Here is a 27268-nt window from a genome sequence, read left to right as displayed (position 1 = left end):
TCTTCTCATTCCTGTTTAACTGTTTAGTCTGAAATTGACACAAGTCAATAGACGTTAGATTATTGGTGGCCCTGCCTATACTTGATCATTAAATAATAATCAGTTAAGGGAAATTGTGGTAACAAGTAATGATAGGATCTTTCTCGGCACCTAAACGTAAATGAGACTGATATATATATATAACGAGAAGTTACCTGACATAAATACTAAACTGCGTAGTTATTTAATGTCTGACTAACAATACTAACGAGAGACTCACCTTCGTCTTACTAACCGGTATTGTAGTTAATGTGTTTATAACCTTTTTTGTTTAACGATTTGTGTGTTATCATATGCGATCCCATGGTCTTTGATTTGGTCACGGAAGTGATTTGTCTTTGATTTGTTGATCTAGAGTTGAATTTTAATTAGCTTTTCCCTTTTGTATAATTAGTGTAGTGCTACATTTAGTCTTTGTTTTTGAATAAATTTAACAATTTATATCTTTGGAATTGGTGTCTGTGTCCAATTATTACAGAAATTGAGTTCTACAAGATTCCAGGATTCGTGATAAGGTGATACTATAAATTCACTTCTTAAATTGAAATTTATAAGTGTACCTTACGATACAACTGATAGCACTGCAACTCAGTGTAGGTGTGCGTTCAGTCCGGCAAACACAACATTTCAGTTATGAAACGCTTTCTACAGGTGATGTATAAATGTAATATTTTCACACATTTGAATAAGTTTGATTTGATACAAGATTTATGAAGTTGACCAAACAAAATGACATAATATTTTTCAGGGGATAAAAATCTCACGACACAATTGGGTAGTCCTCACGGCACACGGGTTGAAAACCACTGAGCCAAGCCACGGTGCTTCTTGGCTTTGCACTGCCACTGAGACTGCCAGGCGAAGACGGTGAGAAGCTTACCTTCGATAGCTCAGTTGGTAGAGCGGAGGACTGTAGGTTTCAGGCAGCGGGCATCCTTAGGACGCTGGTTCAATTCCAGCTCGAAGGAAGGCGTGATTATGGTTTGACATCGGTTTTGGACGAGCTCCCAAATGTCAAGCCATTGGAATTGCATGAGGACAAGGAGAAAACCCCGGAAATTCGGATTTGTTGTGGAGAACTCGCATTGCCCAAACATCTCATATGCATGTGACCCTTGTCACCCTGAGCCCGGTTTTCTAAACCGGCCAGAAAGCGGTCTGGATCAATCATGAAGCCAACACATTGTGAAGCACTTCACTGAAGCCCGGGTAGCTCAGCCGGTAGAGCATCAGACTTTTAATCTGAGGGTCCAGGGTTTGAGTCCCTGTTCGTGCGCCTTGTTGACCAAGGGCCATGATGGTGAAAAGCCTGGATGGCCTTCCAGGTGACAATAAAATATGCAGTTGCGTCTAGGCAAGTTGTCTAGTCCTCTTTGCTTCTTTTGGCAAATATCCAGCCTGGGCAAGTGTTGTCTTCCAGAGGCAAGTCAAGCCAGGAACTCTGAGAGATGTTTTTGCCGTTGACGACGTGTCACTTTAGAACAGCACAACATGCATCTCTACTTGACTTGGCACAATCTGTGAGGGTTGGGCCAACACAACGTGTCCACACATTTGCAGGCGTCTTGAAATACTTGGAATGACCTGTGGCCCCATGCCATGCAGAAGTCCACAGCTATGCGTGTCAGCATGCTCTGCTCCTCATCCCCAATGTGCCACTTGTAAGAACTGTGTAAAAAGCGACAGAGACCAAAAACCTTCGCGGCGCACCAACATGAAAAAAAAAAAAAAGGATTTACTAGGTATTGTCTCACCTGAATGGCAACAGGCTGCTAAAACTATTATCACACGCACATTGCATGTTAAAGTATGTCAGTAAGGGAGTAATTAAAAGGGCAAATGTGTGAAGTGCAAGGAGTGGCCTTTAGTGGTTAGGTAAAAAAGTACACAGACAAACTAAATAATCCCTTGATATAAATCATTTATTTAGTGCAGACAGACCAAGACCAGACACAATAAACTATTCGCAGTAAATATAAATTCACAGCAAAATAGGTTCAGTTCACAATATCCTATAACGAGCTGTATTTAACGAAGTGGTTAAACGTTACAAAGGGCATTACAATTGTTGAAAAACAATAGCACACGGATAAAATATGCTATCCCCGCCGTTTTATTCGATTTGATTAGACGTTTCGCGACCAAAATGTTTTGTGTGCAGACTGAACACACACCTGAGCCGAGCACGATCACAATACATATCCACAGTTAATCTAAGCAGTATCATATTGTAACCGTTTCGGTCTGTTATCAACCCATCCGGATCCAATACCAGGAGTCAGACACCCTTTTCGGTGGACACGCTGTTGACTTCTCACAAGCACCATCTGCCTTCACAAAGGCAGCGCTAGCAGTGGAAAGAACGAAGAACTGCAGGAGAAACGCCGGGGCTATTTAGAGTCCGATTATTCAACACAGAGGGGGGAAACCAAAGCCAAATGAGACTTAGAGGAACAGGAGACATCCAACAACAGTGTAAAGATAAAAAGGAATTCACCATCTGTCCCTTTAATCAATTGCCTTGCAGTTTCACTGTGTAGCGTTATGTTGGGTTTATTTTGATAAGAGCATTTGGGCTCTGAGCTGAAGCACTGATCTAAAGAAGACCTCTCCACCCCCAAAGTTATCAGATTTCCTTTGCTCATCAGCTTGGAACTGGTTTGCATCAAAGTGACAGTTTTGGGGAGGATGGCACCGAGAAGAGGCCAAATAGGTTGAATCCTGCTATGAGATGTCTGGAGAAAGGGGCCTGTAGGTGATAAAAACTCTTTGAAGTGGACGATAGCCGAAATCCCGACATAGAGCTACGAACCCGGGCCAACCGGCATTTCCAAAAGATGGCATGGATTGACATCAGTCATAAATCAAGCCCCCCTCCATTAGGACACTGGGGGCTGAAACCGAAATCCAATCTCAAGAACTCAAGAACCAATCACCTATTGATCTGACAGACTATAAGGAACAGTGCACAGTCTCTCTCTCTCTCTCTCTCTCTCTCTTTCTCTCTCACCTGAACCAGTAACTCGCTGCCACAGCTCAAGCTGTAGCTCTGTTGCCCGAACCGGAACCAGAAACCAACCAAGTCTTTGCCGGCAACAGAAGAGTTAAACTGGGAGAAGGAGATTGAGCCGTACGAAGAATTCTATTCAAGGACTTTATTAAAGAAAGAACTTTACAGACTGTGCATGTCCGCCTGTGCCCACCTGATCAGTGGAGTTTTACAGCTGGACAATTGAGTAAGTCGAATGTATATGAAAGTGTTCAGTCATTTAAATAGCTATTTGAGTCTTAAGAAACTTGACCCTTGGAACAAACAGGGCCCTGCTTTCCTCAAAGACTTTGTCTTCAAGTAACTACGGTGGAACCCTGCTTACAAAGAAGATTTTGTGCACAACCTTGGAGCCTTCAAACCAGTGGAAAATCTGTTTGGAAAAGACTCTAATTTCGCGAAACCCCAAAATCCAGGTGCATCGACTGAGTGGAAGTTCTTGGACAAAGCCGAACCGCACTGCCTTTGTTCCAAACCACACGGACCATGTGCCGTGTGCTGTGATCTGAGCCCGAAGACAGAGAGGCCTCTCTGCGACGAAGTTCAGATAAGTTTAACAGTTTGGAGTTCATGATTCATGACATTTGAGAAATCAATTAGAAATGTTATTCTGTGATTCATAACTCTAGAATGTGTAATATCATTTAGTTTTCTTAAATATAAATGTGTGTTACATTAAACTGTTTTGTTGATAATTTTAGAAATAAAATCTGTCAACCCCGAGAAATATCTTCTCATTCCTGTTTAACTGTTTAGTCTGAAATTGACACAAGTCAATAGACGTTAGATTATTGGTGGCCCTGCCTATCCTTGATCATTGAATAATAATCAGTTAAGGGAAATTGTGGTAACAAGTAATGATAGGATCTTTCTCGGCACCTAAACGTAAATGAGACTGATATATATATATATATAACGAGAAGTTACCTGACATAAATACTAAACTGCGTAGTTATTTAATGTCTGACTAACAATACTAACGAGAGACTCACCTTCGTCTTACTAACCGGTATTGTAGTTAATGTGTTTATAACCTTATTTGTTTAACGATTTGTGTGTTATCATATGCGATCCCATGGTCTTTGATTTGGTCACGGAAGTGATTTGTCTTTGATTTGTTGATCTAGAGTTGAATTTTAATTAGCTTTTCCCTTTTGTATAATTAGTGTAGTGCTACATTTAGTCTTTGTTTTTGAATAAATTTAACAATTTATATCTTTGGAATTGGTGTCTGTGTCCAATTATTACAGAAATTGAGTTCTACAAGATTCCAGGATTCGTGATAAGGTGATACTATAAATTCACTTCTTAAATTGAAATTTATAAGTGTACCTTACGATACAATTGATAGTACTGCAACTCAGTGTAGGTGTGCGTTCAGTCCGGCAAACACAACATTTCAGTTATGAAACGCTTTCTACAGGTGATGTATAAATGTAATATTTTCACACATTTGAATAAGTTTGATTTGATACAAGATTTATGAAGTTGACCAAACAAAATGACATAATATTTTTCAGGGGATAAAAATCTCACGACACAATTGGGTAGTCCTCACGGCACACGGGTTGAAAACCACTGAGCCAAGCCACGGTGCTTCTTGGCTTTGCACTGCCACTGAGACTGCCAGGCGAAGACAGTGAGAAGCTTACCTTCGATAGCTCAGTTGGTAGAGTGGAGGACTGTAGGTTTCAGGCAGCAGGCATCCTTAGGTCGCTGGTTCAATTCCGGCTCGAAGGAAGGCGTCATTATGGTTTGACATCGGTTTTGGACGAGCTCCCAAATGTCAAGCCATTGGAATTGCATGAGGACAAGGAGAAAACCCCGGAAATTCGGATTTGTTGTGGAGAACTCGCATTGCCCAAACATCTCATATGCATGTGACCTTTGTCACCCTGAGCCCAGTTTTCTAAACCGGCCAGAAAGCGGTCTGGAACAATCATGAAGCCAACACATTGTGAAGCACTTCACTGAAGCCCGGGTAGCTCAGCCGGTAGAGCATCAGACTTTTAATCTGAGGTTCCAGGGTTCGAGTCCCTGTTCGGGCGCCTTGTTGACCAAGGGCCATGATGGTGAAAAGCCTGGATGGCCTTCCAGGTGACAATGAAATATGCAGTTGTGTCTAGGCAAGTTGTCTAGTCCTCTTTGCTTCTTTCGGCAAATATCCAGCCTGGGCAAGTGTTGTCTTCCAGAGGCAAGTCAAGCCAGGAACTCTGAGAGATGTTTTTGCCGTTGACGACGTGTCACTTTAGAACAGCACAACATGCATCTCTACTTGACTTGGCACAATCTGTGAGGGTTGGACCAACACAACGTGTCCACACATTTGCAGGCGTCTTGAAATACTTGGAATGACCTGTGGCCCCATGCCATGCAGAAGTCCACAGCTATGCGTGTCAGCATGCTCTGCTCCTCATCCCCAATGTGCCACTTGTAAGAACTGTGTAAAAAGCGACAGAGAACGTGATCAGCAAAGAAACACAATTCTCCTGAGAACGACAATCATCGTGCCGATCGTAATCTCAGTGCATACCTGGATGCCCAACAAGCCAAGCCAGTGGTTCCCAAGCGTTGTAATGCCACGGCACACTTTGCTGAGACCAAAAACCTTCGCGGCGCACCAACATGAAAAAAAAAAAAAGGATTTACTAGGTATTGTCTCACCTGAATGGCAACAGGCTGCTAAAACTATTATCACACGCACATTGCATGTTAAAGTATGTCAGTAAGGGAGTAATTAAAAGGGCAAATGTGTGAAGTGCAAGGAGTGGCCTTTAGTGGTTAGGTAAAAAAGTACACAGACAAACTAAATAATCCCTTGATACAAATCATTTATTTAGTGCAGACAGACCAAGACCAGACACAATAAACTATTCGCAGTAAATATAAATTCACAGCAAAATAGGTTCAGTTCACAATATCCTATAACAAGCTGTATTTAACGAAGTGGTTAAACGTTACAAAGGGCATTACAATTGTTGAAAAACAATAGCACACGGATCAAACATGCTATCCCCGCCGTTTTATTCGATTTGATTAGACGTTTCGCGACCGAAATGTTTTGTGTGCAGACTGAACGCACACCTGAGCCGAGCACGATCACAATACATATCCACAGTTAATCTAAGCAGTATCATATTGTAACCGTTTCGGTCTGTTATCAACCCATCCGGATCCAAAACCAGGAGTCAGACACCCTTTTCGGTGGACACGCTGTTGACTTCTCACAAGCACCATCTGCCTTCACAAAGGCAGCGCTAGCAGTGGAAAGAATGAAGAACTGCAGGAGAAACGCCGGGGCTATTTAGAGCCCGATTATTCAACACAGAGGGGGGAAACCAAAGCCAAATGAGACTTAGAGGAACAGGAGACATCCAACAACAGTGTAAAGATAAAAAGGAATTCACCATCTGTCCCTTTAATCAATTGCCTTGCAGTTCCACTGTGTAGCGTTATGTTGGGTGTATTTTGATAAGAGCATTTGGGCTCTGAGCTGAAGCACTGATCTAAAGAAGACCTCTCCACCCCCAAAGTTATCAGATTTCCTTTGCTCATCAGCTTGGAACTGGTTTGCATCAAAGTGACAGTTTTGGGGAGGATGGCACTGAGAAGAGGCCAAATAGGTTGAATCCTGCAATGAGATGTCTGGAGAAAGGGGCCTGTAGGTGATAAAATCTCTTTGAAGTGGACGAGAGCCGAAATCCCGACATAGAGCTACGAACCCGGGCCAACCGGCATTTCCAAAAGATGGCATGGATAGTCATCAGTCATAAATCAAGCCCCCCTCCATTAGGACACTGGGTGCTGAAACCGAAATCCAATCCCAAGAACTGAAGAACCAATCACCTATTGATCTGACAGACTATAAGGAACAGTGCACAGTCTCTCTCTCTCTCTCTCTCTCTTTCTCTCTCACCTGAACCAGTAACTCGCTGCCACAGCTCAAGCTGTAGCTCTGTTGCCCGAACCGGAACCAGAAACCAACCAAGTCTTTGCCGGCAACAGAAGAGTTAAACTGGGAGAAGGAGATTGAGCCGTACGAAGAATTCTATTAAAGGACTTTATTAAAGAAAGAACTTTACAGACTGTGCATGTCCGCCTGTGCCCACCTGATCAGTGGAGTTTTACAGCTGGACAATTGAGTAAGTCGAATATATATGAAAGTGTTCAGTCATTTAAATAGCTATTTGAGTCTTAAGAAACTTGACCCTTGGAACAAACAGGGCCCTGCTTTCCTCAAAGACTTTGTCTTCAAGTAACTACGGTGGAACCCTGCTTACAAAGAAGATTTTATGCACAACCTTGGAGCCTTCAAACCAGTGGAAAATCTGTTTGGAAAAGACTCTAATTTCGCGAAACCCCAAAATCCAGGTGCATCGACTGAGTGGAAGTTCTTGGACAAAGCCGAACCGCACTGCCTTTGTTCCAAACCACACGGACCATGTGCCGTGTGCTGTGATCTGAGCCCGAAGACAGAGAGGCCTCTCTGCGACGAAGTTCAGATAAGTTTAACAGTTTGGAGTTCATGATTCATGACATTTGAGAAATCAATTAGAAATGTTATTCTGTGATTCATAACTCTAGAATGTGTAATATCATTTAGTTTTCTTAAATATAAATGTGTGTTACATTAAACTGTTTTGTTGATAATTTTAGAAATAAAATCTGTCAACCACGAGAAATATCTTCTCATTCCTGTTTAACTGTTTAGTCTGAAATTGACACAAGTCAATAGACGTTAGATTATTGGTGGCCCTGCCTATCCTTGATCATTGAATAATAATCAGTTAAGGGAAATTGTGGTAACAAGTAATGATAGGATCTTTCTCGGCACCTAAACGTAAATGAGACTGATATATATATATAACGAGAAGTTACCTGACATAAATACTAACCTGCGTAGTTATTTAATGTCTGACTAACAATACTAACGAGAGACTCACCTTCGTCTTACTAACCGGTATTGTAGTTAATGTGTTTATAACCTTTTTTGTTTAACGATTTGTGTGTTATCATATGCGATCCCATGGTCTTTGATTTGGTCACGGAAGTGATTTGTCTTTGATTTGTTGATCTAGAGTTGAATTTTAATTAGCTTTTCCCTTTTGTATAATTAGTGTAGTGCTACATTTAGTCTTTGTTTTTGAATAAATTTAACAATTTATATCTTTGGAATTGGTGTCTGTGTCCAATTATTACAGAAATTGAGTTCTACAAGATTACAGGATTCGTGATAAGGTGATACTATAAATTCACTTCTTAAATTGAAATTTATAAGTGTACCTTACGATACAACTGATAGCACTGCAACTCAGTGTAGGTGTGCGTTCAGTCCGGCAAACACAACATTTCAGTTATGAAACGCTTTCTACAGGTGATGTATAAATGTAATATTTTCACACATTTGAATAAGTTTGATTTGATACAAGATTTATGAAGTTGACCAAACAAAATGACATAATATTTTTCAGGGAATAAAAATCTCACGACACAATTGGGTAGTCCTCACGGCACACGGGTTGAAAACCACTGAGCCAAGCCACGGTGCTTCTTGGCTTTGCACTGCCACTGAGACTGCCAGGCGAAGACAGTGAGAAGCTTACCTTCGATAGCTCAGTTGGTAGAGCGGAGGACTGTAGGTTTCAGGCAGCGGGCATCCTTAGGTCGCTGGTTCAATTCCGGCTCGAAGGAAGGCGTGATTATGGTTTGACAACGGTTTTGGACGAGCTCCCAAATGTCAAGCCATTGGATTTACATGAGGACAAGGAGAAACCTCCGGAAATTCGGATTTGTTGTGGAGAACTCGCATTGCCCAAACATCTCATATGCATGTGACCCTTGTCACCCTGAGCCCAGTTTTCTAAACCGGCCAGAAAGCGGTCTGGAACAATCATGAAGCCAACACATTGTGAAGCACTTCATGAAGCCCCGGTAGCTCAGCCGGTAGAGCATCAGACTTTTAATCTGAGGGTCCAGGGTTTGAGTCCCTGTTCGGGCGCCTTGTTGACCAAGGGCCATGATGGTGAAAAGCCTGGATGGCCTTCCAGGTGACAATAAAATATGCAGTTGCGTCTAGGCAAGTTGTCTAGTCCTCTTTGCTTCTTTTGGCAAATATCCAGCCTGGGCAAGTGTTGTCTTCCAGAGGCAAGTCAAGCCAGGAACTCTGAGAGATGTTTTTGCCGTTGACGACGTGTCACTTTAGAACAGCACAACATGCATCTCTACTTGACTTGGCACAATCTGTGAGCGTTGGGCCAACACAACGTGTCCACACATTTGCAGGCGTCTTGAAATACTTGGAATGACCTGTGGCCCCATGCCATGCAGAAGTCCACAGCTATGCGTGTCAGCATGCTCTGCTCCTCATCCCCAATGTGCCACTTGTAAGAACTGTGTAAAAAGCGACAGAGACCAAAAACCTTCGCGGCGCACCAACATGAAAAAAAAAAAAAAGGATTTACTAGGTATTGTCTCACCTGAATGGCAACAGGCTGCTAAAACTATTATCACACGCACATTGCATTTTAAAGTATGTCAGTAAGGGAGTAATTAAAAGGGCAAATGTGTGAAGTGCAAGGAGTGGCCTTTAGTGGTTAGGTAAAAAAGTACACAGACAAACTAAATAATCCCTTGATATAAATCATTTATTTAGTGCAGACAGACCAAGACCAGACACAATAAACTATTCGCAGTAAATATAAATTCACAGCAAAATAGGTTCAGTTCACAATATCCAAAACGAGCTGTATTTAACGAAGTGGTTAAACGTTACAAAGGGCATTACAATTGTTGAAAAACAATAGCACACGGATAAAATATGCTATCCCCGCCGTTTTATTCGATTTGATTAGACGTTTCGCGACCGAAATGTTTTGTGTGCAGACTGAACGCACACCTGAGCCGAGCACGATCACAATACATATCCACAGTTAATCTAAGCAGTATCATATTGTAACCGTTTCGGTCTGTTATCAACCCATCCGGATCCAATACCAGGAGTCAGACACCCTTTTCGGTGGACACGCTGTTGACTTCTCACAAGCACCATCTGCCTTCACAAAGGCAGCGCTAGCAGTGGAAAGAACGAAGAACTGCAGGAGAAACGCCGGGGCTATTTAGAGTCCGATTATTCAACACAGAGGGGGGAAACCAAAGCCAAATGAGACTTAGAGGAACAGGAGACATCCAACAACAGTGTAAAGATAAAAAGGAATTCACCATCTGTCCCTTTAATCAATTGCCTTGCAGTTCCACTGTGTAGCGTTATGTTGGGTTTATTTTGATAAGAGCATTTGGGCTCTGAGCTGAAGCACTGATCTAAAGAAGACCTCTCCACCCCCAAAGTTATCAGATTTCCTTTGCTCATCAGCTTGGAACTGGTTTGCATCAAAGTGACAGTTTTGGGGAGGATGGCACCGAGAAGAGGCCAAATAGGTTGAATCCTGCTATGAGATGTCTGGAGAAAGGGGCCTGTAGGTGATAAAAACTCTTTGAAGTGGACGAGAGCCGAAATCCCGACATAGAGCTACGAACCCGGGCCAACCGGCATTTCCAAAAGATGGCATGGATTGACATCAGTCATAAATCAAGCCCCCCTCCATTAGGACACTGGGGGCTGAAACCGAAATCCAATCTCAAGAACTCAAGAACCAATCACCTATTGATCTGACAGACTATAAGGAACAGTGCACAGTCTCTCTCTCTCTCTCTCTCTTTCTCTCTCACCTGAACCAGTAACTCGCTGCCACAGCTCAAGCTGTAGCTCTGTTGCCCGAACCGGAACCAGAAACCAACCAAGTCTTTGCTGGCAACAGAAGAGTTAAACTGGGAGAAGGAGATTGAGCCGTACGAAGAATTCTATTAAAGGACTTTATTAAAGAAAGAACTTTACAGACTGTGCATGTCCGCCTGTGCCCACCTGATCAGTTGAGTTTTACAGCTGGACAATTGAGTAAGTCGAATGTATATGAAAGTGTTCAGTCATTTAAATAGCTATTTGAGTCTTAAGAAACTTGACCCTTGGAACAAACAGGGCCCTGCTTTCCTCAAAGACTTTGTCTTCAAGTAACTACGGTGGAACCCTGCTTACAAAGAAGATTTTGTGCACAACCTTGGAGCCTTCAAACCAGTGGAAAATCTGTTTGGAAAAGACTCTAATTTCGCGAAACCCCAAAATCCAGGTGCATCGACTGAGTGGAAGTTCTTGGACAAAGCCGAACCGCACTGCCTTTGTTCCAAACCACACGGACCATGTGCCATGTGCTGTGATCTGAGCCCGAAGACAGAGAGGCCTCTCTGCGACGAAGTTCAGATAAGTTTAACAGTTTGGAGTTCATGATTCATGACATTTGAGAAATCAATTAGAAATGTTATTCTGTGATTCATAACTCTAGAATGTGTAATATCATTTAGTTTTCTTAAATATAAATGTGTGTTACATTAAACTGTTTTGTTGATAATTTTAGAAATAAAATCTGTCAACCCCGAGAAATATCTTCTCATTCCTGTTTAACTGTTTAGTCTGAAATTGACACAAGTCAATAGACGTTAGATTATTGGTGGCCCTGCCTATCCTTGATCATTGAATAATAATCAGTTAAGGGAAATTGTGGTAACAAGTAATGATAGGATCTTTCTCGGCACCTAAACGTAAATGAGACTGATATATATATATAACGAGAAGTTACCTGACATAAATACTAACCTGCGTAGTTATTTAATGTCTGACTAACAATACTAACGAGAGACTCACCTTCGTCTTACTAACCGGTATTGTAGTTAATGTGTTTATAACCTTTTTTGTTTAACGATTTGTGTGTTATCATATGCGATCCCATGGTCTTTGATTTGGTCACGGAAGTGATTTGTCTTTGATTTGTTGATCTAGAGTTGAATTTTAATTAGCTTTTCCCTTTGTATAATTAGTGTAGTGCTACATTTAGTCTTTGTTTTTGAATAAATTTAACAATTTATATCTTTGGAATTGGTGTCTGTGTCCAATTATTACAGAAATTGAGTTCTACAAGATTCCAGGATTCGTGATAAGGTGATACTATAAATTCACTTCTTAAATTGAAATTTATAAGTGTACCTTACGATACAACTGATAGCACTGCAACTCAGTGTAGGTGTGCGTTCAGTCCGGCAAACACAACATTTCAGTTATGAAACGCTTTCTACAGGTGATGTATAAATGTAATATTTTCACACATTTGAATAAGTTTGATTTGATACAAGATTTATGAAGTTGACCAAACAAAATGACATAATATTTTTCAGGGAATAAAAATCTCACGACACAATTGGGTAGTCCTCACGGCACACGGATTGAAAACCACTGAGCCAAGCCACGGTGCTTCTTGGCTTTGCACTGCCACTGAGACTGCCAGGCGAAGACGGTGAGAAGCTAACCTTGGATAGCTCAGTTGGTAGAGCGGAGGACTGTAGGTTTCAGGCAGCGTGCATCCTTAGGTCGCTGTTTCAATTCCGGCTCGAAGGAAGGCGTGATTATGGTTTGACATCGGTTTTGGACGAGCTCCCAAATGTCAAGCCATTGGAATTGCATGAGGACAAGGAGAAAACCCCGGAAATTCGGATTTGTTGTGGAGAACTCGCATTGCCCAAACATCTCATATGCATGTGACCCTTGTCACCCTGAGCCCAGTTTTCTAAACCGGCCAGAAAGCGGTCTGGAACAATCATGAAGCCAACACATTGTGAAGCACTTCACTGAAGCCCGGGTAGCTCAGCCGGTAGAGCATCAGACTTTTAATCTGAGGGTCCAGGGTTTGAGTCCCTGTTCGGGCGCCTTGTTGACCAAGGGCCATGATGGTGAAAAGCCTGGATGGCCTTCCAGGTGACAATAAAATATGCAGTTGCGTCTAGGCAAGTTGTCTAGTCCTCTTTGCTTCTTTTGGCAAATATCCAGCCTGGGCAAGTGTTGTCTTCCAGAGGCAAGTCAAGCCAGGAACTCTGAGAGATGTTTTTGCCGTTGACGACGTGTCACTTTAGAACAGCACAACATGCATCTCTACTTGACTTGGCACAATCTGTGAGCGTTGGGCCAACACAACGTGTCCACACATTTGCAGGCGTCTTGAAATACTTGGAATGACCTGTGGCCCCATGCCATGCAGAAGTCCACAGCTATGCGTGTCAGCATGCTCTGCTCCTCATCCCCAATGTGCCACTTGTAAGAACTGTGTAAAAAGCGACAGAGACCAAAAACCTTCGCGGCGCACCAACATGAAAAAAAAAAAAAAGGATTTACTAGGTATTGTCTCACCTGAATGGCAACAGGCTGCTAAAACTATTATCACACGCACATTGCATTTTAAAGTATGTCAGTAAGGGAGTAATTAAAAGGGCAAATGTGTGAAGTGCAAGGAGTGGCCTTTAGTGGTTAGGTAAAAAAGTACACAGACAAACTAAATAATCCCTTGATATAAATCATTTATTTAGTGCAGACAGACCAAGACCAGACACAATAAACTATTCGCAGTAAATATAAATTCACAGCAAAATAGGTTCAGTTCACAATATCCTATAACGAGCTGTATTTAACGAAGTGGTTAAACGTTACAAAGGGCATTACAATTGTTGAAAAACAATAGCACACGGATAAAATATGCTATCCCCGCCGTTTTATTCGATTTGATTAGACGTTTCGCGACCGAAATGTTTTGTGTGCAGACTGAACGCACACCTGAGCCGAGCACGATCACAATACATATCCACAGTTAATCTAAGCAGTATCATATTGTAACCGTTTCGGTCTGTTATCAACCCATCCGGATCCAATACCAGGAGTCAGACACCCTTTTCGGTGGACACGCTGTTGACTTCTCACAAGCACCATCTGCCTTCACAAAGGCAGCGCTAGCAGTGGAAAGAACGAAGAACTGCAGGAGAAACGCCGGGGCTATTTAGAGTCCGATTATTCAACACAGAGGGGGGAAACCAAAGCCAAATGAGACTTAGAGGAACAGGAGACATCCAACAACAGTGTAAAGATAAAAAGGAATTCACCATCTGTCCCTTTAATCAATTGCCTTGCAGTTTCACTGTGTAGCGTTATGTTGGGTTTATTTTGATAAGAGCATTTGGGCTCTGAGCTGAAGCACTGATCTAAAGAAGACCTCTCCACCCCCAAAGTTATCAGATTTCCTTTGCTCATCAGCTTGGAACTGGTTTGCATCAAAGTGACAGTTTTGGGGAGGATGGCACCGAGAAGAGGCCAAATAGGTTGAATCCTGCTATGAGATGTCTGGAGAAAGGGGCCTGTAGGTGATAAAAACTCTTTGAAGTGGACGAGAGCCGAAATCCCGACATAGAGCTACGAACCCGGGCCAACCGGCATTTCCAAAAGATGGCATGGATTGACATCAGTCATAAATCAAGCCCCCCTCCATTAGGACACTGGGGGCTGAAACCGAAATTCAATCTCAAGAACTCAAGAACCAATCACCTATTGATCTGACAGACTATAAGGAACAGTGCACAGTCTCTCTCTCTCTCTCTCTCTCTTTCTCTCTCACCTGAACCAGTAACTCGCTGCCACAGCTCAAGCTGTAGCTCTGTTGCCCGAACCGGAACCAGAAACCAACCAAGTCTTTGCCGGCAACAGAAGAGTTAAACTGGGAGAAGGAGATTGAGCCGTACGAAGAATTCTATTTAAGGACTTTATTAAAGAAAGAACTTTACAGACTGTGCATGTCCGCCTGTGCCCACCTGATCAGTGGAGTTTTACAGCTGGACAATTGAGTAAGTCGAATGTATATGAAAGTGTTCAGTCATTTAAATAGCTATTTGAGTCTTAAGAAACTTGACCCTTGGAACAAACAGGGCCCTGCTTTCCTCAAAGACTTTGTCTTCAAGTAACTACGGTGGAACCCTGCTTACAAAGAAGATTTTGTGCACAACCTTGGAGCCTTCAAACCAGTGGAAAATCTGTTTGGAAAAGACTCTAATTTCGCGAAACCCCAAAATCCAGGTGCATCGACTGAGTGGAAGTTCTTGGACAAAGCCGAACCGCACTGCCTTTGTTCCAAACCACACGGACCATGTGCCGTGTGCTGTGATCTGAGCCCGAAGACAGAGAGGCCTCTCTGTGACGAAGTTCAGATAAGTTTAACAGTTTGGAGTTCATGATTCATGACATTTGAGAAATCAATTAGAAATGTTATTCTGTGATTCATAACTCTAGAATGTGTAATATCATTTAGTTTTCTTAAATATAAATGTGTGTTACATTAAACTGTTTTGTTGATAATTTTAGAAATAAAATCTGTCAACTCCGAGAAATATCTTCTCATTCCTGTTTAACTGTTTAGTCTGAAATTGACACAAGTCAATAGACGTTAGTTTATTGGTGGCCCTGCCTATACTTGATCATTAAATAATAATCAGTTAAGGGAAATTGTGGTAACAAGTAATGATAGGATCTTTCTCGGCACCTAAACGTAAATGAGACTGATATATATATATAACGAGAAGTTACCTGACATAAATACTAACCTGCGTAGTTAATTAATGTCTGACTAACAATACTAACGAGAGACTCACCTTCGTCTTACTAACCGGTATTGTAGTTAATGTGTTTATAACCTTTTTTGTTAAACGATTTGTGTGTTATCATATGCGATCCCATGGTCTTTGATTTGGTCACGGAAGTGATTTGTCTTTGATTTGTTGATCTAGAGTTGAATTTTAATTAGCTTTTCCCTTTTGTATAATTAGTGTAGTGCTACATTTAGTCTTTGTTTTTGAATAAATTTAACAATTTATATCTTTGGAATTGGTGTCTGTGTCCAATTATTACAGAAATTGAGTTCTACAAGATTCCAGGATTCGTGATAAGGTGATACTATAAATTCACTTCTTAAATTGAAATTTATAAGTGTACCTTACGATACAACTGATAGCACTGCAACTCAGTGTAGGTGTGCGTTCAGTCTCAAGAACTGACCTGTGGCCCCATGCCATGCAGAAGTCCACAGCTATGCGTGTCAGCATGCTCTGCTCCTCATCCCCAATGTGCCACTTGTAAGAACTGTGTAAAAAGCGACAGAGAACGTGATCAGCAAAGAAACACAATTCTCCTGAGAACGACAATCATCGTGCCGATCGTAATCTCAGTGCATACCTGGATGCCCAACAAGCCAAGCCAGTGGTTCCCAAGCGTTGTAATGCCACGGCACACTTTGCTGAGACCAAAAACCTTCGCGGCGCACCAACATGAAAAAAAAAAAAAGGATTTACTAGGTATTGTCTCACCTGAATGGCAACAGGCTGCTAAAACTATTATCACACGCACATTGCATGTTAAAGTATGTCAGTAAGGGAGTAATTAAAAGGGCAAATGTGTGAAGTGCAAGGAGTGGCCTTTAGTGGTTAGGTAAAAAAGTACACAGACAAACTAAATAATCCCTTGATACAAATGATTTATTTAGTGCAGACAGACCAAGACCAGACACAATAAACTATTCGCAGTAAATATAAATTCACAGCAAAATAGGTTCAGTTCACAATATCCTATAACAAGCTGTATTTAACGAAGTGGTTAAACGTTACAAAGGGCATTACAATTGTTGAAAAACAATAGCACACGGATCAAACATGCTATCCCCGCCGTTTTATTCGATTTGATTAGACGTTTCGCGACCGAAATGTTTTGTGTGCAGACTGAACGCACACCTGAGCCGAGCACGATCACAATACATATCCACAGTTAATCTAAGCAGTATCATATTGTAACCGTTTCGGTCTGTTATCAACCCATCCGGATCCAAAACCAGGAGTCAGACACCCTTTTCGGTGGACACGCTGTTGACTTCTCACAAGCACCATCTGCCTTCACAAAGGCAGCGCTAGCAGTGGAAAGAACGAAGAACTGCAGGAGAAACGCCGGGGCTATTTTGAGCCCGATTATTCAACACAGAGGGGGGAAACCAAAGCCAAATGAGACTTAGAGGAACAGGAGACATCCAACAACAGTGTAAAGATAAAAAGGAATTCACCATCTGTCCCTTTAATCAATTGCCTTGCAGATCCACTGTGTAGCGTTATGTTGGGTGTATTTTGATAAGAGCATTTGGGCTCTGAGCTGAAGCACTGATCTAAAGAAGACCTCTCCACCCCCAAAGTTATCAGATTTCCTTTGCTCGTCAGCTTGGAACTGGTTTGCATCAAAGTGACAGTTTTGGGGAGGATGGCACTGAGAAGAGGCCAAATAGGTTGAATCCTGCAATGAGATGTCTGGAGAAAGGGGCCTGTAGGTGATAAAATCTCTTTGAAGTGGACGAGAGCCGAAATCCCGACATAGAGCTACGAACCCGGGCCAACCGGCATTTCCAAAAGATGGCATGGATTGACATCAGTCATAAATCAAGCCCCCCTTCATTAGGACACTGGGGGCTGAAACCGAAATCCAATCTCAAGAACTGAAGAACCAATCACCTATTGATCTGACAGACTATAAGGAACAGTGCACAGTCTCTCTCTCTCTCTCTCTCTCTCTCTTTCTCTCTCACCTGAACCAGTAACTCGCTGCCACAGCTCAAGCTGTAGCTCTGTTGCCCGAACCGGAACCAGAAACCAACCAAGTCTTTGCCGGCAACAGAAGAGTTAAACTGGGAGAAGGAGATTGAGCCGTACGAAGAATTCTATTAAAGGACTTTATTAAAGAATGAACTTTACAGACTGTGCATGTCCGCCTGTGCCCACCTGATCAGTGGAGTTTTACAGCTGGACAATTGAGTAAGTCGAATGTATATGAAAGTGTTCAGTCATTTAAATAGCTATTTGAGTCTTAAGAAACTTGACCCTTGGAACAAACAGGGCCCTGCTTTCCTCAAAGACTTTGTCTTCAAGTAACTACGGTGGAACCCTGCTTACAAAGAAGATTTTGTGCACAACCTTGGAGCCTTCAAACCAGTGGAAAATCTGTTTGGAAAAGACTCTAATTTCGCGAAACCCCAAAATCCAGGTGCATCGACTGAGTGGAAGTTCTTGGACAAAGCCGAACCGCACTGCCTTTGTTCCAAACCACACGGACCATGTGCCGTGTGCTGTGATCTGAGCCCGAAGACAGAGAGGCCTCTCTGCGACGAAGTTCAGATAAGTTTAACAGTTTGGAGTTCATGATTCATGACATTTGAGAAATCAATTAGAAATGTTATTCTGTGATTCATAACTCTAGAATGTGTAATATCATTTAGTTTTCTTAAATATAAATGTGTGTTACATTAAACTGTTTTGTTGATAATTTTAGAAATAAAATCTGTCAACCCCGAGAAATATCTTCTCATTCCTGTTTAACTGTTTAGTCTGAAATTGACACAAGTCAATAGACGTTAGATTATTGGTGGCCCTGCCTATCCTTGATCATTGAATAATAATCAGTTAAGGGAAATTGTGGTAACAAGTAATGATAGGATCTTTCTCGGCACCTAAACGTAAATGAGACTGATATATATATATAACGAGAAGTTACCTGACATAAATACTAACCTGCGTAGTTATTTAATGTCTGACTAACAATACTAACGAGAGACTCACCTTCGTCTTACTAACCGGTATTGTAGTTAATGTGTTTATAACCTTTTTTGTTTAACGATTTGTGTGTTATCATATGCGATCCCATGGTCTTTGATTTGGTCACGGAAGTGATTTGTCTTTGATTTGTTGATCTAGAGTTGAATTTTAATTAGCTTTTCCCTTTAGTATAATTAGTGTAGTGCTACATTTAGTCTTTGTTTTTGAATAAATTTAACAATTTATATCTTTGGAATTGGTGTCTGTGTCCAATTATTACAGAAATTGAGTTCTACAAGATTCCAGGATTCGTGATAAGGTGATACTATAAATTCACTTCTTAAATTGAAATTTATAAGTGTACCTTACGATACAACTGATAGCACTGCAACTCAGTGTAGGTGTGCGTTCAGTCCGGCAAACACAACATTTCATTTATGAAACGCTTTCTACAGGTGATGTATAAATGTAATATTTTCACACATTTGAATAAGTTTGATTTGATACAAGATTTATGAAGTTGACCAAACAAAATGACATAATATTTTTCAGGGGATAAAAATCTCACGACACAATTGGGTAGTCCTCACGGCACACGGGTTGAAAACCACTGAGCCAAGCCACGGTGCTTCTTGGCTTTGCACTGCCACTGAGACTGCCAGGCGAAGACGGTGAGAAGCTTACCTTCGATAGCTCAGTTGGTAGAGCGGAGGACTGTAGGTTTCAGGCAGCGGGCATCCTTAGGTCGCTGGTTCAATTCCGGCTCGAAGGAAGGCGTGATTATGGTTTGACATCGGTTTTGGACGAGCTCCCAAATGTCAAGCCATTGGAATTGCATGAGGACAAGGAGAAAACCCCGGAAATTTGGATTTGTTGTGGAGAACTCGCATTGCCCAAACATCTCATATGCATGTGACCCTTGTCACCCTGAGCCCAGTTTTCTAAACCGGCCAGAAAGCGGTCTGGAACAATCATGAAGCCAACACATTGTGAAGCACTTCACTGAAGCCCGGGTAGCTCAGCCGGTAGCACATCAGACTTTTAATCTGAGGGTCCAGGGTTTGAGTCCCTGTTCGGGCGCCTTGTTGACCAAGGGCCATGATGGCGAAAAGCCTGGATGGCCTTCCAGGTGACAATAAAATATGCAGTTGCGTCTAGGCAAGTTGTCTAGTCCTCTTTGCTTCTTTTGGCAAATATCCAGCCTGGGCAAGTGTTGTCTTCCAGAGGCAAGTCAAGCCAGGAACTCTGAGAGATGTTTTTGCCGTTGACGACGTGTCACTTTAGAACAGCACAACATGCATCTCTACTTGACTTGGCACAATCTATGAGGGTTGGGCCAACACAACGTGTCCACACATTTGCAGGCGTCTTGAAATACTTGGAATGACCTGTGGCCCCATGCCATGCAGAAGTCCACAGCTATGCGTGTCAGCATGCTCTGCTCCTCATCCCCAATGTGCCACTTGTAAGAACTGTGTAAAAAGCGACAGAGACCAAAAACCTTCGCGGCGCACCAACATGAAAAAAAAAAAAAAGGATTTACTAGGTATTGTCTCACCTGAATGGCAACAGGCTGCTAAAACTATTATCACACGCACATTGCATGTTAAAGTATGTCAGTAAGGGAGTAATTAAAAGGGCAAATGTGTGAAGTGCAAGGAGTGGCCTTTAGTGGTTAGGTAAAAAAGTACACAGACAAACTAAATAATCCCTTGATACAAATCATTTATTTAGTGCAGACAGACCAAGACCAGACACAATAAACTATTCGCAGTAAATATAAATTCACAGCAAAATAGGTTCAGTTCACAAAATCCTATAACAAGCTGTATTTAACGAAGTGGTTAAACGTTACAAAGGGCATTACAATTGTTGAAAAACAATAGCACACGGATCAAACATGCTATCCCCGCCGTTTTATTCGATTTGATTAGACGTTTCGCGACCGAAATGTTTTGTGTGCAGACTGAACGCACACCTGAGCCGAGCACGATCACAATACATATCCACAGTTAATCTAAACAGTATCATATTGTAACCGTTTCAGTCTGTTATCAACCCATCCGGATCCAAAACCAGGAGTCAGACACCCTTTTCGGTGGACACGCTGTTGACTTCTCACAAGCACCATCTGCCTTCACAAAGGCAGCGCTAGCAGTGGAAAGAACGAAGAACTGCAGGAGAAACGCCGGGGCTATTTAGAGCCCGATTATTCAACACAGAGGGGGGAAACCAAAGCCAAATGAGACTTAGAGGAACAGGAGACATCCAACAACAGTGTAAAGATAAAAAGGAATTCACCATCTGTCCCTTTAATCAATTGCCTTGCAGTTCCACTGTGTAGCGTTATGTTGGGTGTATTTTGATAAGAGCATTTGTGCTCTGAGCTGAAGCACTGATCTAAAGAAGACCTCTCCACCCCCAAAGTTATTAGATTTCCTTTGCTCATCAGCTTGGAACTGGTTTGCATCAAAGTGACAGTTTTGGGGAGGATGGCACCGAGAAGAGGCCAAATAGGTTGAATCCTGCAATGAGATGTCTGGAGAAAGGGGCCTGTAGGTGATAAAAACTCTTTGAAGTGGACGAGAGCCGAAATCCCGACATAGAGCTACGAACCCGGGCCAACCGGCATTTCCAAAAGATGGCATGGATTGACATCAGTCATAAATCAAGCCCCCCTCCATTAGGACACTGGGGGCTGAAACCGAAATTCAATCTCAAGAACTGAAGAACCAATCACCTATTGATCTGACAGACTATAAGGAACAGTGCACAGTCTCTCTCTCTCTCTCTCTCTCTTTCTCTCTCACCTGAACCAGTAACTCGCTGCCACAGCTCAAGCTGTAGCTCTGTTGCCCGAACCGGAACCAGAAACCAACCAAGTCTTTGCCGGCAACAGAAGAGTTAAACTGGGAGAAGGAGATTGAGCCGTACGAAGAATTCTATTAAAGGACTTTATTAAAGAAAGAACTTTACAGACTGTGCATGTCCGCCTGTGCCCACCTGATCAGTGGAGTTTTACAGCTGGACAATTGAGTAAGTCGAATGTATATGAAAGTGTTCAGTCATTTAAATAGCTATTTGAGTCTTAAGAAACTTGACCCTTGGAACAAACAGGGCCCTGCTTTCCTCAAAGACTTTGTCTTCAAGTAACTACGGTGGAACCCTGCTTACAAAGAAGATTTTGTGCACAACCTTGGAGCCTTCAAACCAGTGGAAAATCTGTTTGGAAAAGACTCTAATTTCGCGAAACCCCAAAATCCAGGTGCATCGACTGAATGGAAGTTCTTGGATAAAGCCGAACCGCACTGCCTTTGTTCCAAACCACACGGACCATGTGCCGTGTGCTGTGATCTGAGCCCGAAGACAGAGAGGCCTCTCTGCGACGAAGTTCAGATAAGTTTAACAGTTTGGAGTTCATGATTCATGACATTTGAGAAATCAATTAGAAATGTTATTCTGTGATTCATAACTCTAGAATGTGTAATATCATTTAGTTTTCTTAAATATAAATGTGTGTTACATTAAACTGTTTTGTTGATAATTTTAGAAATAAAATCTGTCAACCCCGAGAAATATCTTCTCATTCCTGTTTAACTGTTTAGTCTGAAATTGACACAAGTCAATAGACGTTAGATTATTGGTGGCCCTGCCTATACTTGATCATTAAATAATAATCAGTTAAGGGAAATTGTGGTAACAAGTAATGATAGGATCTTTCTCGGCACCTAAACGTAAATGAGACTGATATATATATATATAACGAGAAGTTACCTGACATAAATACTAACCTGCGTAGTTATTTAATGTCTGACTAACAATACTAACGAGAGACTCACCTTCGTCTTACTAACCGGTATTGTAGTTAATGTGTTTATAACCTTTTTTGTTAAACGATTTGTGTGTTATCATATGCGATCCCATGGTCTTTGATTTGGTCACGGAAGTGATTTGTCTTTGATTTGTTGATCTAGAGTTGAATTTTAATTAGCTTTTCCCTTTTGTATAATTAGTGTAGTGCTACATTTAGTCTTTGTTTTTGAATAAATTTAACAATTTATATCTTTGGAATTGGTGTCTGTGTCCAATTATTACAGAAATTGAGTTCTACAAGATTCCAGGATTCGTGATAAGGTGATACTATAAATTCACTTCTTAAATTGAAATTTATAAGTGTACCTTACGATACAACTGATAGCACTGCAACTCAGTGTAGGTGTGCGTTCAGTCTCAAGAACTGACCTGTGGCCCCATGCCATGCAGAAGTCCACAGCTATGCGTGTCAGCATGCTCTGCTCCTCATCCCCAATGTGCCACTTGTAAGAACTGTGTAAAAAGCGACAGAGAACGTGATCAGCAAAGAAACACAATTCTCCTGAGAATGACAATCATCGTGCCGATCGTAATCTCAGTGCATACCTGGATGCCCAACAAGCCAAGCCAGTGGTTCCCAAGCGTTGTAATGCCACGGCACACTTTGCTGAGACCAAAAACCTTCGCGGCGCACCAACATGAAAAAAAAAAAAAGGATTTACTAGGTATTGTCTCACCTGAATGGCAACAGGCTGCTAAAACTATTATCACACGCACATTGCATGTTAAAGTATGTCAGTAAGGGAGTAATTAAAAGGGCAAATGTGTGAAGTGCAAGGAGTGGCCTTCAGTGGTTAGGTAAAAAAGTACACAGACAAACTAAATAATCCCTTGATATAAATCATTTATTTAGTGCAGACAGACCAAGACCAGACACAATAAACTATTCGCAGTAAATATAAATTCACTGCAAAATAGGTTCAGTTCACAATATCCTATAACGAGCTGTATTTAACGAAGTGGTTAAACGTTACAAAGGGCATTACAATTGTTGAAAAACAATAGCACACGGATAAAATATGCTATCCCCGCCGTTTTATTTTGGAAATGCCGGTTGGCCCGGGTTCGTAGCTCTATGTCGGGATTTCGGCTCTCGTCCACTTCAAAGAGATTTTATCACCTACAGGCCCCTTTCTCCAGACATCTCATTGCAGGATTCAACCTATTTGGCCTCTTCTCGGTGCCATCCTCCCCAAAACTGTCACTTTGATGCAAACCAGTTCCAAGCTGATGAGCAAAGGAAATCTGATAACTTTGGGGGTGGAGAGGTCTTCTTTAGATCAGTGCTTCAGCTCAGAGCCCAAATGCTCTTATCAAAATACACCCAACATAACGCTACACAGTGGAACTGCAAGGCAATTAATTAAAGGGACAGATGGTGAATTCCTTTTTATCTTTACACTGTTGTTGGATGTCTCCTGTTCCTCTAAGTCTCATTTGGCTTTGGTTTCCCCCCTCTGTGTTGAATAATCGGGCTCTAAATAGCCCCGGCGTTTCTCCTGCAGTTCTTCGTTCTTTCCACTGCTAGCGCTGCCTTTGTGAAGGCAGATGGTGCTTGTGAGAAGTCAACAGCGTGTCCACCGAAAAGGGTGTCTGACTCCTGGTTTTGGATCCGGATGGGTTGATAACAGACCGAAACGGTTACAATATGATACTGCTTAGATTAACTGTGGATATGTATTGTGATCGTGCTCGGCTCAGGTGTGCGTTCAGTCTGCACACAAAACATTTCGGTCGCGAAACGTCTAATCAAATCGAATAAAACGGCGGGGATAGCATGTTTGATCCGTGTGCTATTGTTTTTCAACAATTGTAATGCCCTTTGTAACGTTTAACCACTTCGTTAAATACAGCTCGTTATAGGATATTGTGAACTGAACCTATTTTGCTGTGAATTTATATTTACTGCGAATAGTTTATTGTGTCTGGTCTTGGTCTGTCTGCACTAAATAAATCATTTGTATCAAGGGATTATTTAGTTTGTCTGTGTACTTTTTTACCTAACCACTAAAGGCCACTCCTTGCACTTCACACATTTGCCCTTTTAATTACTCCCTTACTGACATACTTTAACATGCAATGTGCGTGTGATAATAGTTTTAGCAGCCTGTTGCCATTCAGGTGAGACAATACCTAGTAAATCCTTTTTTTTTTTTTCATGTTGGTGCGCCGCGAAGGTTTTTGGTCTCAGCAAAGTGTGCCGTGGCATTACAACGCTTGGGAACCACTGGCTTGGCTTGTTGGGCATCCAGGTATGCACTGAGATTACGATCGGCACGATGATTGTCATTCTCAGGAGAATTGTGTTTCTTTGCTGATCACGTTCTCTGTCGCTTTTTACACAGTTCTTACAAGTGGCACATTGGGGATGAGGAGCAGAGCATGCTGACACGCATAGCTGTGGACTTCTGCATGGCATGGGGCCACAGGTCATTCCAAGTATTTCAAGACGCCTGCAAATGTGTGGACACGTTGTGTTGGCCCAACCCTCACAGATTGTGCCAAGTCAAGTAGAGATGCATGTTGTGCTGTTCTAAAGTGACACGTCGTCAACGGCAAAAACATCTCTCAGAGTTCCTGGCTTGACTTGCCTCTGGAAGACAACACTTGCCCAGGCTGGATATTTGCCAAAAGAAGCAAAGAGGACTAGACAACTTGCCTAGACGCAACTGCATATTTTATTGTCACCTGGAAGGCCATCCAGGCTTTTCACCATCATGGCCCTTGGTCAACAAGGCGCCCGAACAGGGACTCAAACCCTGGACCCTCAGATTAAAAGTCTGATGCGCTACCGGCTGAGCTACCCGGGCTTCAGTGAAGTGCTTCACAATGTGTTGGCTTCATGATTGTTCCAGACCGCTTTCTGGCCGGTTTAGAAAACTGGGCTCAGGGTGACAAGGGTCACATGCATATGAGATGTTTGGGCAATGCGAGTTCTCCACAACAAATCCGAATTTCCGGGGTTTTCTCCTTGTCCTCATGCAAATCCAATGGCTTGACATTTGGGAGCTCGTCCAAAACCGATGTCAAACCATAATCACGCCTTCCTTCGAGCCGGAATTGAACCAGCGACCTAAGGATGCCCGCTGGCTGAAACCTACAGTCCTCCGCTCTACCAACTGAGCTATCGAAGGTAAGCTTCTCACTGTCTTCGCCTGGCAGTCTCAGTGGCAGTGCAAAGCCAAGAAGCACCGTGGCTTGGCTCAGTGGTTTTCAACCCGTGTGCCGTGAGGACTACCCAATTGTGTCGTGAGATTTTTATTCCCTGAAAAATATTATGTCATTTTGTTTGGTCAACTTCATAAATCTTGTATCAAATCAAACTTATTCAAATGTGTGAAAATATTACATTTATACATCACCTGTAGAAAGCGTTTCATAACTGAAATGTTGTGTTTGCCGGACTGAACGCACACCTACACTGAGTTGCAGTGCTATCAGTTGTATCGTAAGGTACACTTATAAATTTCAATTTAAGAAGTGAATTTATAGTATCACCTTATCACGAATCCTGGAATCTTGTAGAACTCAATTTCTGTAATAATTGGACACAGACACCAATTCCAAAGATATAAATTGTTAAATTTATTCAAAAACAAAGACTAAATGTAGCACTACACTAATTATACAAAAGGGAAAAGCTAATTAAAATTCAACTCTAGATCAACAAATCAAAGACAAATCACTTCCGTTACCAAATCAAAGACCATGGGATCGCATATGATAACACACAAATCGTTAAACAAAAAAGGTTATAAACACATTAACTACAATACCGGTTAGTAAGACGAAGGTGAGTCTCTCCTTAGTATTGTTAGTCAGACATTAAATAACTACGCAGGTTAGTATTTATGTCAGGTAACTTCTCGTTATATATATATATCAGTCTCATTTACGTTTAGGTGCCGAGAAAGATCCTATCATTACTTGTTACCACAATTTCCCTTAACTGATTATTATTCAATGATCAAGGATAGGCAGGGCCACCAATAATCTAACGTCTATTGACTTGTGTCAATTTCAGACTAAACAGTTAAACAGGAATGAGAAGATATTTCTCGGGGTTGACAGATTTTATTTCTAAAATTATCAACAAAACAGTTTAATGTAACACACATTTATATTTAAGAAAACTAAATGATATTACACATTCTAGAGTTATGAATCACAGAATAACATTTCTAATTGATTTCTCAAATGTCATGAATCATGAACTCCAAACTGTTAAACTTATCTGAACTTCGTCGCAGAGAGGCCTCTCTGTCTTCGGGCTCAGATCACAGCACACGGCACATGGTCCGTGTGGTTTGGAACAAAGGCAGTGCGGTTCGGCTTTGTCCAAGAACTTCCACTCAGTCGATGCACCTGGATTTTGGGGTTTCGCGAAATTAGAGTCTTTTCCAAACAGATTTTCCACTGGTTTGAAGGCTCCAAGGTTGTGCATAAAATCTTCTTTGTAAGCAGGGTTCCACCGTAGTTACTTGAAGACAAAGTCTTTGAGGAAAGCAGGGCCCTGTTTGTTCCAAGGGTCAAGTTTCTTAAGACTCAAATAGCTATTTAAATGACTGAACACTTTCATATATATTCGACTTACTCAATTGTCCAGCTGTAAAACTCCACTGATCAGGTGGGCAAAGGCGGACATGCACAGTCTGTAAAGTTCTTTCTTTAATAAAGTCCTTTAATAGAATTCTTCGTACGGCTCAATCTCCTTCTCCCAGTTTAACTCTTCTGTTGCCGGCAAAGACTTGGTTGGTTTCTGGTTCCGGTTCG

The 27268-nt window shown here is 41.9% G+C and overlaps 12 non-coding genes across 12 annotated transcripts; 10 read left to right on the top strand and 2 right to left on the bottom strand.

The window, feature by feature from the left end:
- The first annotated feature begins 918 nt into the window (after nucleotides 1–918).
- On the top strand, nucleotides 919–1007 carry trnay-gua (transfer RNA tyrosine (anticodon GUA)). Its single transcript is given in 2 exon segments — nucleotides 919–955; nucleotides 972–1007. It is a non-coding gene; the product is annotated as a tRNA-Tyr (tRNA).
- A 235-nt stretch (nucleotides 1008–1242) lies between these two features.
- On the top strand, nucleotides 1243–1315 carry trnak-uuu (transfer RNA lysine (anticodon UUU)). Its single transcript has one exon. It is a non-coding gene; the product is annotated as a tRNA-Lys (tRNA).
- A 3424-nt stretch (nucleotides 1316–4739) lies between these two features.
- Nucleotides 4740–4828, top strand: trnay-gua (transfer RNA tyrosine (anticodon GUA)). Its single transcript is given in 2 exon segments — nucleotides 4740–4776; nucleotides 4793–4828. It is a non-coding gene; the product is annotated as a tRNA-Tyr (tRNA).
- A 235-nt stretch (nucleotides 4829–5063) lies between these two features.
- On the top strand, nucleotides 5064–5136 carry trnak-uuu (transfer RNA lysine (anticodon UUU)). The gene has a single exon. It is a non-coding gene; the product is annotated as a tRNA-Lys (tRNA).
- A 3554-nt stretch (nucleotides 5137–8690) lies between these two features.
- Nucleotides 8691–8779, top strand: trnay-gua (transfer RNA tyrosine (anticodon GUA)). The gene is given in 2 exon segments: nucleotides 8691–8727; nucleotides 8744–8779. It is a non-coding gene; the product is annotated as a tRNA-Tyr (tRNA).
- Nucleotides 8780–9013: 234 nt separating this feature from the next.
- trnak-uuu (transfer RNA lysine (anticodon UUU)) lies at nucleotides 9014–9086 on the top strand. Its single transcript has one exon. It is a non-coding gene; the product is annotated as a tRNA-Lys (tRNA).
- A 3412-nt stretch (nucleotides 9087–12498) lies between these two features.
- trnay-gua (transfer RNA tyrosine (anticodon GUA)) lies at nucleotides 12499–12587 on the top strand. The gene is given in 2 exon segments: nucleotides 12499–12535; nucleotides 12552–12587. It is a non-coding gene; the product is annotated as a tRNA-Tyr (tRNA).
- Nucleotides 12588–12822: 235 nt separating this feature from the next.
- trnak-uuu (transfer RNA lysine (anticodon UUU)) lies at nucleotides 12823–12895 on the top strand. The gene has a single exon. It is a non-coding gene; the product is annotated as a tRNA-Lys (tRNA).
- A 6410-nt stretch (nucleotides 12896–19305) lies between these two features.
- trnay-gua (transfer RNA tyrosine (anticodon GUA)) lies at nucleotides 19306–19394 on the top strand. Its single transcript is given in 2 exon segments — nucleotides 19306–19342; nucleotides 19359–19394. It is a non-coding gene; the product is annotated as a tRNA-Tyr (tRNA).
- A 235-nt stretch (nucleotides 19395–19629) lies between these two features.
- trnak-uuu (transfer RNA lysine (anticodon UUU)) lies at nucleotides 19630–19702 on the top strand. The gene has a single exon. It is a non-coding gene; the product is annotated as a tRNA-Lys (tRNA).
- A 5530-nt stretch (nucleotides 19703–25232) lies between these two features.
- Nucleotides 25233–25305, bottom strand: trnak-uuu (transfer RNA lysine (anticodon UUU)). Its single transcript has one exon. It is a non-coding gene; the product is annotated as a tRNA-Lys (tRNA).
- A 235-nt stretch (nucleotides 25306–25540) lies between these two features.
- Nucleotides 25541–25629, bottom strand: trnay-gua (transfer RNA tyrosine (anticodon GUA)). Its single transcript is given in 2 exon segments — nucleotides 25541–25576; nucleotides 25593–25629. It is a non-coding gene; the product is annotated as a tRNA-Tyr (tRNA).
- Nucleotides 25630–27268: the final 1639 nt, after the last annotated feature.

This window comes from Amia ocellicauda, unplaced genomic scaffold (genome assembly GCF_036373705.1).
Source record: "Amia ocellicauda isolate fAmiCal2 unplaced genomic scaffold, fAmiCal2.hap1 HAP1_SCAFFOLD_26, whole genome shotgun sequence".
NCBI lineage: Eukaryota > Metazoa > Chordata > Actinopteri > Amiiformes > Amiidae > Amia > Amia ocellicauda.
The sequence above is the reverse complement of the archived record's forward strand: the minus strand, read 5'-3'. Positions and strand labels throughout refer to the sequence as shown.